This window comes from Asparagus officinalis, chromosome 4 (genome assembly GCF_001876935.1).
Source record: "Asparagus officinalis chromosome 4, Aspof.V1, whole genome shotgun sequence".
NCBI lineage: Eukaryota > Viridiplantae > Streptophyta > Magnoliopsida > Asparagales > Asparagaceae > Asparagus > Asparagus officinalis.
In genome coordinates, this window is record NC_033797.1 from 62868092 (window position 1) to 62883285 (window position 15194).

Here is a 15194-nt window from a genome sequence, read left to right on the forward strand (position 1 = left end):
TATCTGTCTTCAGGTTGTGTTTTTTGTTGAAGAGTCAATATGAAGAGTAAAAATACTGTGTTCTAGCTCAAACAAAGATTTTCATTGAGCTTTAGTTACAAATTTTGTTATCTCACAAATGTGATGAGATTTTTGATGTACATACTCTTTACATATTGGTTGATGAATAAAATTTTTCATTTACAAAAAAAAATGGCTGAGTTTTGATCCGATTATTTGTAAAGTGACTTTATAGTTTGATTTATATTTTGTATTATCCTATATATATTATTATATATATTAGGGTATACTTTAAAAAGTAACATCAAATGACTTTAAACACTCCACATCATGACACGTCATCTTTTTCCTTCACAAATTTTTCTAACGCGTGTCATCCTCGTCTAATTGCTCGCTAGAATCTAAACACACCAGAAAAACAACATGTGGAATTTTCTTTTCTTTTCATTTTTTCTATTTTTAGATCTTATAATAAAAACTAACTTTAATTAAGTAAAACGAATATGCAAACAAATACATGGAATATTTTCAAATTTTAATTGATTTAATACTATTCCTTAAATCATGCACGGTAAATTTTAGATTTTTATAATCAAAACTAACCATAATTAAGTAAACAAATATGCAAAAGAATACATGACATATTTTTAAATTTTATTTGATCTAATATCGTTTCTTAAATCATGTACAATAAATTTTAGATTTTGTAATCAAAACTAACCATAGTTAAGTTATTGAATATGCAAAAGAATACATGATATATTTTTAAATTTTATTTGAATTAATATCGTTCCTTAAACTATGCACAATAAATTTTAGATTTTATAATCAAATTAACCATAATTAAGCAAACGAATATGAAAAAATATACATGTTATTATTATTATTATTATTTCTTTATTAAAGTACATGCAAAACCCACAAAGTTTAGGTACGAATACAAAGATCACTCATAACATGTCAATCTCTCACAACTTTCCATCCATTGTTCTAATTTGAGGGGTTAATACAGAATGTGACCCCTAATTAATACATAACTTTTTTCCTCGTAGTTCTTCCTTTATCCTTGCACAGGACCACTCATTTTCATCAGTCCACATCGTAGCCGTCTGATATCCAAATCAAGTTACTATCTCCTTCCATATCAGAGCAGAGACAAGGCAATGAAAGAAAATATGCTCAACGTCCTCTTCATTCTGATTGCACAAATATATAGACTAGCCTGAATAATCTCCACGTCCACCAATCTGTTCCAAGTCAAAAGTCTCTTCCACATAGCCATCCATAAAATAAAAGCATGCCTTGGTAAAAAAAAGGATGACACCATACTGTGTTTGTCCAATTCATAAGGGGAAAATCATGACAAAAAGTTTAAAAATATGCCATAGACATTGAAAACTTTCCACCAACCATCCAAGTAGATATGGAACGTAACATAGAATCAACAAAACTCTATTTTATAGAATAAGCAGATCTCTAATTTGCAAGAGCTTTTTCCGAACTCTTGATTGAATCCTCTAGTCATCAGCATGCTTCAAATAATGGCCATGAAGGCATTTGATCCACAGAAGATCTCGTTTCTTACGAATTGCCCATAGATTTTTTATCACTATCATCTTATTCCAATGCTGTGCACAAACCAATCCCAGACTTCCTCTGTTTTTAGGCAAACACATTGCATTCCAAGCAGTGATCGAAATGCGTTTTTCGATCCCCGGACAAATTTAGAACAAATGCTATCAATCTTCCTAATAGTCCTCTTAGGTAAAATCTACATACTAGATTAGTATGAATGCATGCCAAGAATAGACTTGACAATATCTAACCTCCCAGCATAGGACAATTTGTAAGAACCCCGTGTCTCACTCTAGCTGCTAATTTATCAAGCAGTTCTTCGCAATGATTATGAGAAATCTTACCAGCAAATAAGGGAACCCCAAAATATTTAATTGGTAAATTACCTTCAGCAGAACCAATATCATGCAGTATTCTACTCTCACCTTATTTTAAATACACCTGCAAGGAAAATATTGCTTTTTTGATGGTTAATAGCAAGTCCAGAAATCATTGAAAACCGATCCAATTTGTATGTCAACATGCGCATGGAAACAACATCAGCGCTTGCAAATAATAATAGGTTATCAACAAACACAATGTGTAAAATCTCTAAGGGAACAGCATTTAGATGGAAATGCAATCGCCCCCCCCGCCCCCCCCCCACCAACCACACCACACAAAAATAAAATAAAATAAGCATACTCCTAAAGAAATAGTCCATACAGAGCGCACAAAGATGTGCTCTATGGATATCCTGAATGTTGAGTTTGGGGGGAGAAATAGGTTAGAGACATTAGTTTTGAGGAGGAATTGGCTTCAGATCCAATCCATATAGTTACTCTTTACATATTCAGGTTCCTATACCTGTTGTTAGCTCAAGAAGTAAATCCGGAACTCAAGATGATAATTTGAATAACTCCCTATTCCAGAAGAACAAACTCACAACCTCAAGAACTAGTGCCATTAAGGAGATCCACGAGAGAAGAGAAGAAATGCTATTTCGGATGATTACATTGTATTTCCAAGAACATGAGGAAAGTAGTGGAATGTTAGAAGATGTTCAATCACTTCTCTCAGGCCATGAAAAGTTCTAATCTCAACAAGGGATTGATGCCATGAATGAAGAGTATAATGTCTATGCAAGACAATAAAGTTTGGGAACTTGTCCCATTGCCAGAAGGTGCAAAACCAATTGTTGTAAATGAATTTTTAAAACCAAACGGGATGCAAACGGTAATGTGGAGAGGTATAGAGGCGCGTCTTGTGGCTAAAGGCTATACTCAAAAGGAAAAATTGATTATACAGAGACTTTCTCTCCGGTTTCATCGAAAGACTCTTTCAGAATAATCATGGCACTTGTTGCTCATTATGATCTTGAGTTACATCAGATGGATGTTAAGACTGCATTTCTCAATGGAGACGATTGATGAGATGATCTATATGGTGCAACCAGAAAACTTTGTGTCAGGAGACCCAAAGAATATGGTTTGGCAATTAAGGAATCCATATATGGACTCAAGCTACCTCCCTCGTCAATAGGTATCATAAGTTTCGACAAATAGTCTACATCGGTTCGGTTTTCGAGATGAGCATTGTTGCATGACTGTGATATATCCAAGTTCAGTGGATGAGGTAAGTATATTTTGCTGGTTCTGTATGTCGATGACATCTTGCTGCCACTAATGATATAGGCATGTTTGCACAAACCAAGAGATTTCTATCAAAGAATTTTAAGATGAAAGATCTTGGGGCGCCTCTTTTATATTAGGATCCAGATACATCGAGATCGCTTCTCGGGGCTATTATTGGATTATCACAAAAGAGCTATATCGATAAGGTACTTAAAAGGTTTGGCATGCAAGATTGCAGACGCAGGTGACACCCCTGCTTGCTAAAAGGAGACAAGTTATAGTCTCAATGCAGGCGCCAAAGTAACCTATGAAATTTGTTCCGCATTTAGGCATGGGAATTGAGTTGATGTTAGCTAGAAATTATGATCCCGTCGGGCTGTAGAGGTGCGGAGGTATCCGTCGGCTGAGGGGGCGCACGAGGTGATCCCGTCTGGTTGCGCAGAGGAGGGCGGGAGGTGTCCCAGTCGGCTGCAGGGGGCGAGGTGATCCTGTCGCGGCAGAGAGGGCGGAGGTGATCGCCGTCGGCTGGGGGGATTTGAGATCTGGCGTAGAGAGAGGATTTGGGGAGAGAGAGGAACTCACGCGGTGGTAGGCGGCTCGCGTCGGAGAGAGGATTTGGGGAGAGAGAGGAACTCACGAGATCTGGGATTTGAGATCTGGGAGAGAGGAGGTCACGAGAGAGATTTGGGGAAGTTAAATGAGGAGGTCACGAGAATCTATTTGTGCGGACATTTTTCATTTAACTCCCTGCAGCGCACACTGTATGAAGTGTACCCGTGGGTGTGTTTTTAACTTTTGCTATTACTATGAAATTTAAATTTTTTGATGATATTTGCATGAGTGGGGTTTTAGTCAAGTGGTTTCATGTTTTTAATTTTTTTAAAATTTTGAAAAATAGTTAATGCATTGTTTCAAGGGGAGTTTTTGACAATATATGTGCTTGATTACACTTTTTCGTGAATGCTTGAATGTAGGAGGAGCATTGCATATCTTTTCTTTTTGCATGAAAGGGTATTTGTGCTTATATTCCAGTAGTGTGTGTGTATTTGTTGTGTGGCCGCCAGCCACGATATATATATATACTATATATATATATATATATATAATATATTACTATATATATATATATATATATATATATATATATATATATATATATATATATATATATATATATTAATATATATATATTATATATATATATATATATATATATATTATATATATTATAATTACATGTGCTTGCATGGTGTGATCTGTGTCAAATATGCATATATATATGTACTTTAAATTTTAAATTTGTTATTATCAAACGGAGGAGATTGTTAGGACATAGTCCGTACATTAGCTCTTATTTGAGTAATAACAAACTCTTATTTGGTACTAATAATTGTTTGAGATGATATAGTGCAGGTGAAAATAGGTATACGAAGCAAAATAATGCAAAAATCAGCACGAAAGCTTATTTCAGCCTTGGACCCACCGATAGGGTTAGGAATTGTTATGGTGTTTCTCTCGCTAAAGTGCAGCCCTTTGCCAACAATGGACAGATATACTTCTACATGTAATGCCACAATCAAATTGGCGGCCAAGACCAGCAAGGATCCTGATAGCCTACTTGTCAAGTCGACATCCCCTTATGTAGACCCGAAGGGCGGTACTTGTCAGTTCTCTTGTCGAAGACGACTCGCTACAAGCCCACTCAACCAGCTATTCGATACTTTACGGGGTCGACTCAAGAGGCTTCACTTCTTGACAAAGCTAAAGGATGACTTTAACCTCGAGCTTTTCCCACTGACAACATGTCAGCATCACATTTAATGCTTGGCAGACGCCATCATGTCTCTAACCCCAATAGCCTTCATGACTCATCGGACCACGTCGGCACCGTCATGCCTCAGATCACTTCTTATTTAATGCTGAGGTAATCTCTCCTCCACTCAAGGAGCGACACCTGTAAATTAGGTGCTGACGTAGCTGCCAGCTCATACCTACTTACCGCCATTCTATGCTCGACCGAAATAACAGTTCTACCCTTTCAGCACCAGTATAACTAGAGGTATTATTCTAACATTGAAAGGACTTTTGGATCTCTGATATGAATTCCTTAATTTTATGCTATCTTAAGCAATTCTATTACACCAAAGAACTTATGCAGTTCTTAATTTCCCCACTCAAGTTTACTAGCTGACTTGATTATCAGAGGAACCATAGGGGAACCAAGCCCCATCCTCTCACGAACTGTTACTTGTGTCCCTGTAGTTTCTTGAACCCCTTATCATCAAAAGACTAAAATAATAGAACCACCTTTGTAGTCCCTCGTAGATAACGCAGAATCCACTTCACCGCCTCTCAATGCTGATTTCTTGGAGTTGACATGAATCGACTGACTGAACTTGCTGCATAGGCTAAGTCAGGCCTAGTGCAAACCATAACATACATCAGCGATCCCACCACACTCGCATATGGTATCTGAGTCATTTTTTTCCTGCTCCACAACTGTTTGTGGACACTGCTCTGAGGATAATTTGAAGTGACCGGCTAAAGGAGTAGAAACTAATCCTGCTTCATCCATGTTGAACTTTTTCAACACATTGAGAATATAATTCTCTTGGAGCATCCAAAGTTTACTAAAAACCCTGTCTCGTGAGATTTTCATACCTAAGATCTTCCTGGCTACTCTCATATCCTTCATGTCGAACTCCATCTTCAACAACTGATTGACTTCCTCGATTTGTGCCCTTTCCTTTGTAGCTATCAGCATATCATCCACATATAATAGTAAATATGTTGGATGCCCAGTCTGCCACTACCTTAGAGATTGTTTAAGCCAGTATAGAGACCTCTTAAGAAGACAAACCTTGTCCTCTTCACCTTCGCGGAGATATCCCTCAGGCTGCTTCATGTAAATTTGCTCCTCCAATTCTCCATGCAGAAATATTGTTTTAACGTCCATCTGCTCCATCTCCAAATCATATTGTACAACAATAGCTAACAACAAATGAATGGACATATGTTTGACTACAGGAGAAAAAAAATCTCATTGTAGTTCACTCCTTACTTCTGAGCATATCCCATGGCAACCAACCTTGTCTTGAATTGCTCACCATCTTTCTTCTGAAAGATCCACTTGCAACCAATCACCTTTGAGCCTCTTGGAAGATTAACCAGAACTCATGTCTAATTCTTCTCCAAAGCTCCATCTCCTACTCCATGGTTGTAATCCACCTGTCACGATCATCTACTTTAATGGCCTCTCTAAAGATATATGGGTATCTAGCTTTTGTGAATAAAGCAAAAGATACATGATCATTGTCTTCCCAACTTTATCTTGTATGTGGCACCATTGTATGGTTCGAGCGTCTCAATGCTATTGGCTGCTCCTCCTATGTATTAGCTCTGTCTCCATCGTCGGTTGGAGTCTCATTGATAGGCCCACTAGGGCTTGTAGGGCTTTCCAAAAACTCCACGTACTGTACCCGAGAATCTGTAGGAGCATTTGGAGCTCCACCTTGCGCCTTATATTCTGTCTTTGAATCTGCCCGCATGATAGCGTCTTCATCAAAGACCACATCTCTACTGGTAAAGGAACTCTGAGTCTCAGTATACTATAACCGGTACCCTTTGACTCCAAAAGTGAATCCTATGAAGAAACATTGTCTCGACTTGGACTCTAGCTTGTTTCTCTTCTGACTGTCTACAAGACTATACGCTGGACAACAAAATATGTGTAAAGTCGAGTAGTCCACTAATTCTCCTCGCCTTACTCCTCTGGGATTTAAAGATCAATGAGTGTAGATCGTGACTTGTTAATCAAATAAAACACATGATTTACCGCTTCTGCCCAAAAACCTTCAGACATGTCTGCTTGTAGCAAAAGACTACGGGCTCTTTCCATTAGTGTCTTATTCATGCGTTCAGCTACTCTGTTTTGTTCTGGTCATCCTAACACACGTAAGTGATGCTAGATGACTTCATTAGTCAAATACTCTTTGAATTCCCCAGAGGTATACTCACCTCCATTATCTGACCTCAACTTTCAATTTTAGCCCCTTCTGATTTTCCACCAATGCTTTTCACTCCTTGAACTTCTGAAAAATCTCAGACTTCTGCCTCCAGAAATAGACCCAAAGCTTCCTAGAGAAATCAGCAATGAAGGTAACATAATACTTCACACCCCTAATGGATGCCTTCGGACAAGATCTAGCAACCCCTTAGACTTATACTACGAAGTAGAGAAAGATACTCTATGCTGCTTCCCCATAACACAACTTACAAAAGTAAAGTTTACATTAAGCTATTCTTGAAAGCATGCCCTTGCTGTGGAGTACTTACAGACTCCTTTCACTCATGTGTCCTAGACGCATGTGCCAAAGTCTTGATCGATCAGTCTTCTCTGCTGTGACTGAAACCTCATCGTAAATGACGCTGCCTACCAATCTGTACAAGTTCCTCGTACGCTCCCCTTTCATAAAGCAGTAGCGCCCCTGGTGACTATGATAGCTCCACCTTCACCATTAAACTTGCACCCTTGAGCCTCAAGAGCTCCCAGGAAAAGAAGATTTTTATTTAAGTTTGGAACATACTGAACATTGGAGAGAGTCCTTTCTTATCCATCGTGCATCTTCATCCTGACATTCCCAAATGCCAACAATCTAACACACTGCATCGTTCCCTATGAGAACCGATTCTTCAGAAATAGGCCTGTAAGTGCTGAACCACTCCCTCTTTGGGCACATGTGATATGTGCATCCTGAATCAAGTAACTAATCATCGATATACTTACTCGTACCTGACTCCACACTCAGTACGTCACAGAGATCTTTTACGACACTAGCATGGTTATCCTTACCCTTAGTGCTGTTAGTCCCACCATCCTGTTTCTTCAAGTACTCCTTGTACGACTTGCAATCCTTCTTGAAGCGACCTGGTCATTTGCACCAAAAACAGATGACAAAACTAGAATTTACTTAAGCCTTGACCAGCTCCTTGTCGTTCGACTTCCCATTCTTTACATTGGCCGCTAGACCTGAAGATTCCTCCATGGTGTCTGTCTTCCTGATGAGTTCATTATTCTGAAGCATCGAGATGACATCTTCTAACTCCAAAGTCTCCTTCCCATACATGATGGTAGTCGCCAAGTGATTCTAACTGGGTGAAAGCGAACACAACAACAGAAGAGCTTGGTCTTCTTCTTCTAGCTTCACCTCAAGAGCCAACCAATCACCAATAATCCTATTGGAGATGTTCAAGTTTTGTAGAATAGGTGTACCTTCCATCTTCCGAAGTTCATATAGCTACTTCTTCTTGAAGAGTTTATTTGACAAACTCTTCGTCATATACAAGCTTTCCAACTTGCACCATATAGCCGTAGCCGTGCTCTCGTACATAACGTTGTAGAGCACCTCATCTGATAAGCACAAGATTATCGTAGCCTTTGCCTGGATATCCATGTCTTTCCACTCATCTTCATCCAAAGTTAATGGCTTCTTCTCAAAACCTTCTAGGGATCGGTGGACCCCTTCCTTCACGAGTAATGCCATGTCGTGCATCTTCCACAAGAGAAAATTCGACTTGTCGTTAAATTTCTCCACCTCGAACTTTGTTGCTGTCGTCTTGGTCGCCATAGTAGCTTTGATACCATTTGTTAGAGTATTCAAGTAGCAGAAGAAAAACTTAAGCACACAAGATACCCCAAATCTACCAAGTGTTTTTGTCAAAAGTTGATGTTTTCATTGCTATCGAATCTATTATAATTTTGGTCGTTACATAAACTCGAATAAAATAAAAAGTTGATCTTTTTATAAGATCTCCTTACACAATGAAAATAAAAAAATTTACAACTTTATCAAACATACACAGAGAGATCGTTTATCGGTCTTCTGCTTGTGCGGGATCTCTGCCTGTGTCGGGGACGTTGATATCCGTGGACCACCACGAATCAGATCCGGTTGATGGAAAATTGGGCAGAACTTCTTCTTCACCGAAGGAGTATTTGATTGAAGCGCTGAAATTGACCAAGCGAAATCAGTATCTCTTCTCGAGATTAAGACAAAGCCTAATCTCAAGGAACGGACGTATGAGCTTCAGATCCTTCGAATAGCTCTTTCTTTATGCTGGAGTTCGCCGGGATCTCGCTAACCCTCACTGAAATTCGTGACCTTTAGCCCTAGAATTCGACAGCACCTCCTCGTCTTGATAATAAATCACCCCCTATGAAATGAGCCCCTAGGCCTGTACTTATAGGCTTTGGTTAGGGGTTTTTGGATAAGAATGAGTGATTTGGCCTTATCTTCAGTCAATAACGGCCTAACCACGTTTGTAGATGATCTCGATCAACAACGGTTCAAAGAAGGCTTCTCTTCCTCCTCCTCCAGATCCGCCTCTCCAAACGGGTACAAAAAGGTAACCTCTTTCATAAACGTTTGCAGGTCCTTCGGTTCGAAAATCCAAGACCCCGTTGCCGCCTCTGCACTTACACCACGCGACGTCCCCGTGTCGTCCAACGTGGTCGAGATCGCAGATCCGGACTCCTCTTCCGCCGAGGAGATGACTTCTGAAGACGCTCCGGCATTATCAAAGAGAGCACGACAAAGACAGCGTCAACGTCTTGCTCGACAACTGGCCGAGGCTTTGGAGCCAATGGATGGGATCCGCTATAACATGGATCTAAAATCCAGGCAACGCCAGGAGCAACCACGGCAAACAACCAGCCCCTCCTCCGAAGCAGAAACAAACAAATGGGTTCATGTCAAAAGAACCCGTTCTACTCTCGAGGAGCGAATCCAGAAGCGCCGCGCCTTGCGTGCGCATGCCCGAGCCCTGGTCCAAAAAGCACGAGAAATGCTAAAGGGAGAGGCCGTTAAGAGATCGCCGAGATCCGAGCCGCCGTGCGGGTCGGATGGATCCGACCCGCCACCGCACGGGTCGGATTGATCCGACCCGCCACCGCGCGGGTTGGATTGGTCTGACCTGCCAGCTCGCGGGTCAGATTGGTCCGACCCGTCGGCGCGCGGGTCTGTTTGAGATATCTTTGATATTTTGGTTTAACTCTCTCAGATTTAGCTGGTTCAAGATGCGTTGGAAAGCTGACGAAGATACCTATAACTTTTATCTTTTGAGTTTCTTCAGATTCAAATTGTAGAATGGTCTAAATGCCTCTTCTTTTTGCGGGCTACTTTGAGGTGTTCGACACTTTCTGACTTCTCCGGACTTGTATTGCGTATTTCATCATTCCGTTGACTTGCATGCTTTATTGACTCACTTCATGCGCTCGTTAGGTTCTTCATGGCACTTGGAGCTGACCGACGCATGTGATCTGACTGACAAGTGCGTTTGGTCACTTGGAGCTGACCGACACGCGCGAGTTGACCGACAGGCGTGATGGCCAATTGGCGGTGGCCGGTGAGCGCACGAGGTACAGTTAGTTCGCCATCCTGGTTCATGTACTTATCGGCATCAGATAATCCTCCTAGACTCGGATAACAATGTATGGCATCTTCTCTCCGTCTCGAGCTGTGCGCGGACACCTATAGGCATTTTCAGACACCTAAAGATACCCCCTCTAAAGTATTTTAGACTCATTCTTTTATAGAAGAGTCTGAAAGGCTTTGGATAAGATAGGCCCTTTTCTTAATTTCGTAGATGGATCTGTGAACTGCTTTAATTCTTGACTTTTTCAGCCTTCAGTCTAGTCAGCATCTTGTCGAATAGATAAAGTTCTTTTGGCGCTGCGTTTATCGTCTGATCGTTGTTGAAGTCTTGAATTGAAGTTGATGTGTAAGTTTTTGAACTTGGCTCGTGTCATTGAGTTGACTTTGAACCGATCATCTTTGTCGGAAATTCATATCTGAACTTGGAGTTGATCGGAGATCATGCGTTGACCGATGTTGACTTTCATCGCAACGCGTTGACCGACGTTGAGCTAGGGCTACACGTTAACTGGCATTGACCTTAGGGTTTTTGCATCGACATATGTTGACCTTCATTGCAACAGGTTGACCTTGGGTCTATACAGTTTAAGCTCTTAAAGTGTTGGAGCGTGGCGGTCCCAAATGTTAGGTTAGAGGAACAACTGTTAAAGTTGATTCATCAGCAGGTATGGATCTTATCTTAAAGTTGTTGGATGCTCAAGTCACGAGACCATCTAATGGAGCTGGTGCATCAATGACTCTTGTATTTATAGGATTTTTGGCATACCCTCAACCATTAACGGGTTTGATGAGCCTTTACCGACTACCGTTTGAGTCGGGCTAGCATGCAGATTGTTTAAGTCCGTCCTGTATGTAACGTTGTGCTAAAAGAGTTAACTCTTTTAGTACTACGATATTGAATACGTAGACTTCATCTTTCTCATGGGAATAGACTACCCGACAACGTGTGTTAGACGCTGACTTATCCCTACGTAGGCTTCGGGATTAAAGTCCCCAGACTTGGATTCTGGTGTCTTCTTCAATCGGTGAAAGACTAAACCTGCAACGCGTATTAGGCGTTGACTTATCCCTTCTTAGGCTTCGGGATAAAATTCCTCAGACTGGAATTCTGGTGTCTTTTTCAATCGGTAAGAGATTAAACTGGCAACACGTGTTAGGCGCTGACCTATCCCTTCTTAGGCTTCGGGATAAAATTCCCCATACGTGTGAAGCACGGATTTTGGTGTTATGAATAACAACCTACCATAATGTCGAATATGTGGGCTTTTATCTTTTTTTTACGGTCAAAGACTAACCGGTAACGCGTGTTAGGCACTGACTTATCCTTACTAAGGCTTTGGGATAAAATTCCCCAGACTAGAATTCTGGTGTCTTTTTCAATCGTGAAAGACTAAACCGGTAACGCGTATTAGACGTTGACTTATCCCTACTTAGAATTTGGGATAAAATTCCCTGCGCATGTAAGACGCGGATTTTGAAGTTATAATGTTGAAATATTGTGTCTTCTCTTGGGGCAAAGACGAACTCAAAATAGGAGAGGAAGAATTTTATATTCTATCTCATGAAACCGAAGAGGAAGAATTTTATATTCTATCTTCAGTGTAGAAGAAACTCAAAGTGGGATCTTCACTTTGAGAATCTAAAAAGTAAAACTAGGAGTAGGATCTCCACTCTGAGAATTGAAAAGATTCGGATGATCCTAACTGTCGGAATATTTGATTACCGAAGTAAAGGTGAATTTCTCATTTATCGAGAGTGAATTGTGATTTTAGCCCTAACTGTAGGAAGGTTTGACCAAGCGGGAGTTTGAGGTAACCCTAACTGTAGGAAGGTTTGATCACTCGATTGAAAGTGGACCTCTCGTTCATTGGAGGAATCGAAAGGAGATTTTGGCTTTGACCCTAACTGTAGGAAGGTTTGACTGAGTAGGAGTTTTGAGACGATCCTAACTGTAGAAAAGTTTGATCGCTCAATTTATGGACCTGTCGTTCATTGGAAGAATCGAGAGGGGATTTTGGTTGTGGTCCTAACTGTAAGAAGGTTTGACCAGGTAAATAGTGAGAGTAGGAGTACAAATCACAGAGGGAGTGTTGACTTATACCGATTACACAATGGGGATTCTTGGTGTCAAGTGATAAGAACTTAACACAAAGGGGTTTGACAATTCATCAAGGATTAAGACATTAAAATTCTGAGTATCATGTCCGGACTCTAACAATGAGGATGTTGAGTGCATAGATACATCGAAAGTTTAAATGGATTTAACCGAAAAGAATTTTGGTGGTCTCACCATCAATTAGTCTGATCGGTGGGGGATTTTGTGGTGGAAGACTGTGAGTTGTCAACAAAAGAGTATTTAGAAATCACAGTAGGGGTTTAGTGTTTATCACTTTGTAGTGATCGGGTTATCCCTAAGAAAATTACATGTAGCATTCTTTCGGGAATTTTCCGTTACATGAATCATCCACCCCCAGCTTTCTTTATGGAACTGGGTCTGACTTTGTACTCAGTTACATGACCGGTTTATCCTTAAGAATATTACGTATAAAAATTCTCCAGGAACTTCCCGTCAATGGTAGGAAATAGTTTAGACTCATATACCTATTGGAGTATCAAGGAACATTTTAACCTCATATACAGGTTAGAGGATCGAGAAGCAGTTTATACTCGTATACTCTTTGGAGTGTCGGAATGAGCAGTTTATACTCTTATACTTGTCGGAGTCTTCATTCGACTTAATTGAGCGTTATGACGCCGGCTTCAACCAAGGTTTGGATGCTATTTTTGAGAGCGAAACAAGCCTTGGTAGGATGAAGGATCCTTCTGTGGTACGCACAGTACTTCGGATCCATAGTATTATCAGCTTCCTCCTGATCTGCAATAGGTGGTAGCTTGATCTTGTTATTTTCAAGGAGGGACTCGAAAATGGCCGTAACGTCTTCGTCCTTGAATGAGTACTCTTTTTGAAGTCTCGGATCCGAAGTCTTTTGCTATCTTCGGGATTACTATTGTGACGTTTGATTAGCATCAACAGCAGCTGCAGGTGTCTTCCCCTTACCACGGGAGACGAAGCTTGAATTTGGAGGGTTAGCCATCGGTTGGCTTCTCTCGGCTTGCTTCCTTCTAATGAAGCGTTCGGCTCGTTCTTCGCGCACCTTCAACTCTTTCCAGGTGTTGGACGATGCTACTCCTATGACTTTCAACACGTCCAAAGAGAGATTGTTATGACAAGTTTGGAGGATGAAGTCATCTGTGATCGGATTTTGGCAGTTCATCGCCTTGTTCAGGAAGCGCTTGACGAATTCCTTGACCGTCTCATCCTCTTTTTGCTTCTCATCGAAGAGTGTCCTGATTGACACCTCGGCATCATCATCAAAGAAGTGAGCGAGGAACAGGTTCTCCAGGTCGTCCCAGCTATTGATGCTTTCAAACTTGAGAACGGTGGTACCAATCGATCAGGCGGGGTCCGCGAGGGTGCCAACAATGATCGAACCATCAAGACTTCATTTCCGGAAGATCATATCCAAGTGAGAGCTTAAAGTAGATCAAATGCTGAGGGGCGAATGCTTCTGCGTCGAACGGCAGTGAAGTTGCATCAGGTTGACTTGCGCCAGATACGGGGTCGAATGCCGCACTCTCTCGGTGTAAGACGACGGAATCCCGGTTTCTTTTGCTCTCGATCAGACATCAGAGGCATATGACTTTTCTCTTGAGGTCGCTTCATCTTGTTGTCCTCGTCTGTATCCATGCTTGCAGACGATTTGTGAGAAGGAACAACGGGCCTACACCTATATGTTTGATTATGCATTGCGGGACCAGCCCGCCGGGTGTTTTATTCGTGCTTCAAGTGGGGGCTCAACCCCTAGTGGTTCTGGTCAACGGGAGGTTCTCAGCATTGAGACGTTCTCCACATCTGAATGCGGCTACTTGCTTGGTCAGCAGGTATGGCGGGCTGATTCACCGAACTTATTGGACAGAGCCCGAATTTGTTGGTCATGCTCTTCCCTCATCTATAGCATAGCTATTTCCATTTCAATCTTGAATGACTCTTTCTGCTTGGTTAGAGCATCCTCGAGAATTCTGGCGATTTGCTCGGTGCTAATCATGAATGCCTCGTGGGATTGTCCTGGGCTGGACACCATTTTGTCAGAAGTGACTGCAGAGTTGGCATCTGATGCTTCATCATCCGAGAATAATCCCCTTTGTATTCTCTGATAATCCCTTTGTCTAATTGTTCCCGATCGCAACCGGGTTAGACGATGTGATATAAGCGGGTCAGAGCTAAAAGGTCGAATCGACTTTCCCTTATCAGTCATATTTATTATGATTTCCGGGAGTTCGTCACATTGAACGGCGATTGTTTCTTATGAAAACATTGGCTTAGACTTAGTCGCTCCGTTAGAGATCCTCTCAAATACCGAGACCCTCTACGGAGCGGTCTTGGGGTAGCTACACGCTGATAATACTGCCCTGACAATGTTGGTGCACAGACAGTGAGAGTCCGTTTCTCGGGTACCTCTCTTTTGAGATCTATTCGTACCCCCAGCCCGATAGTACAACTCATCGGTCCGAA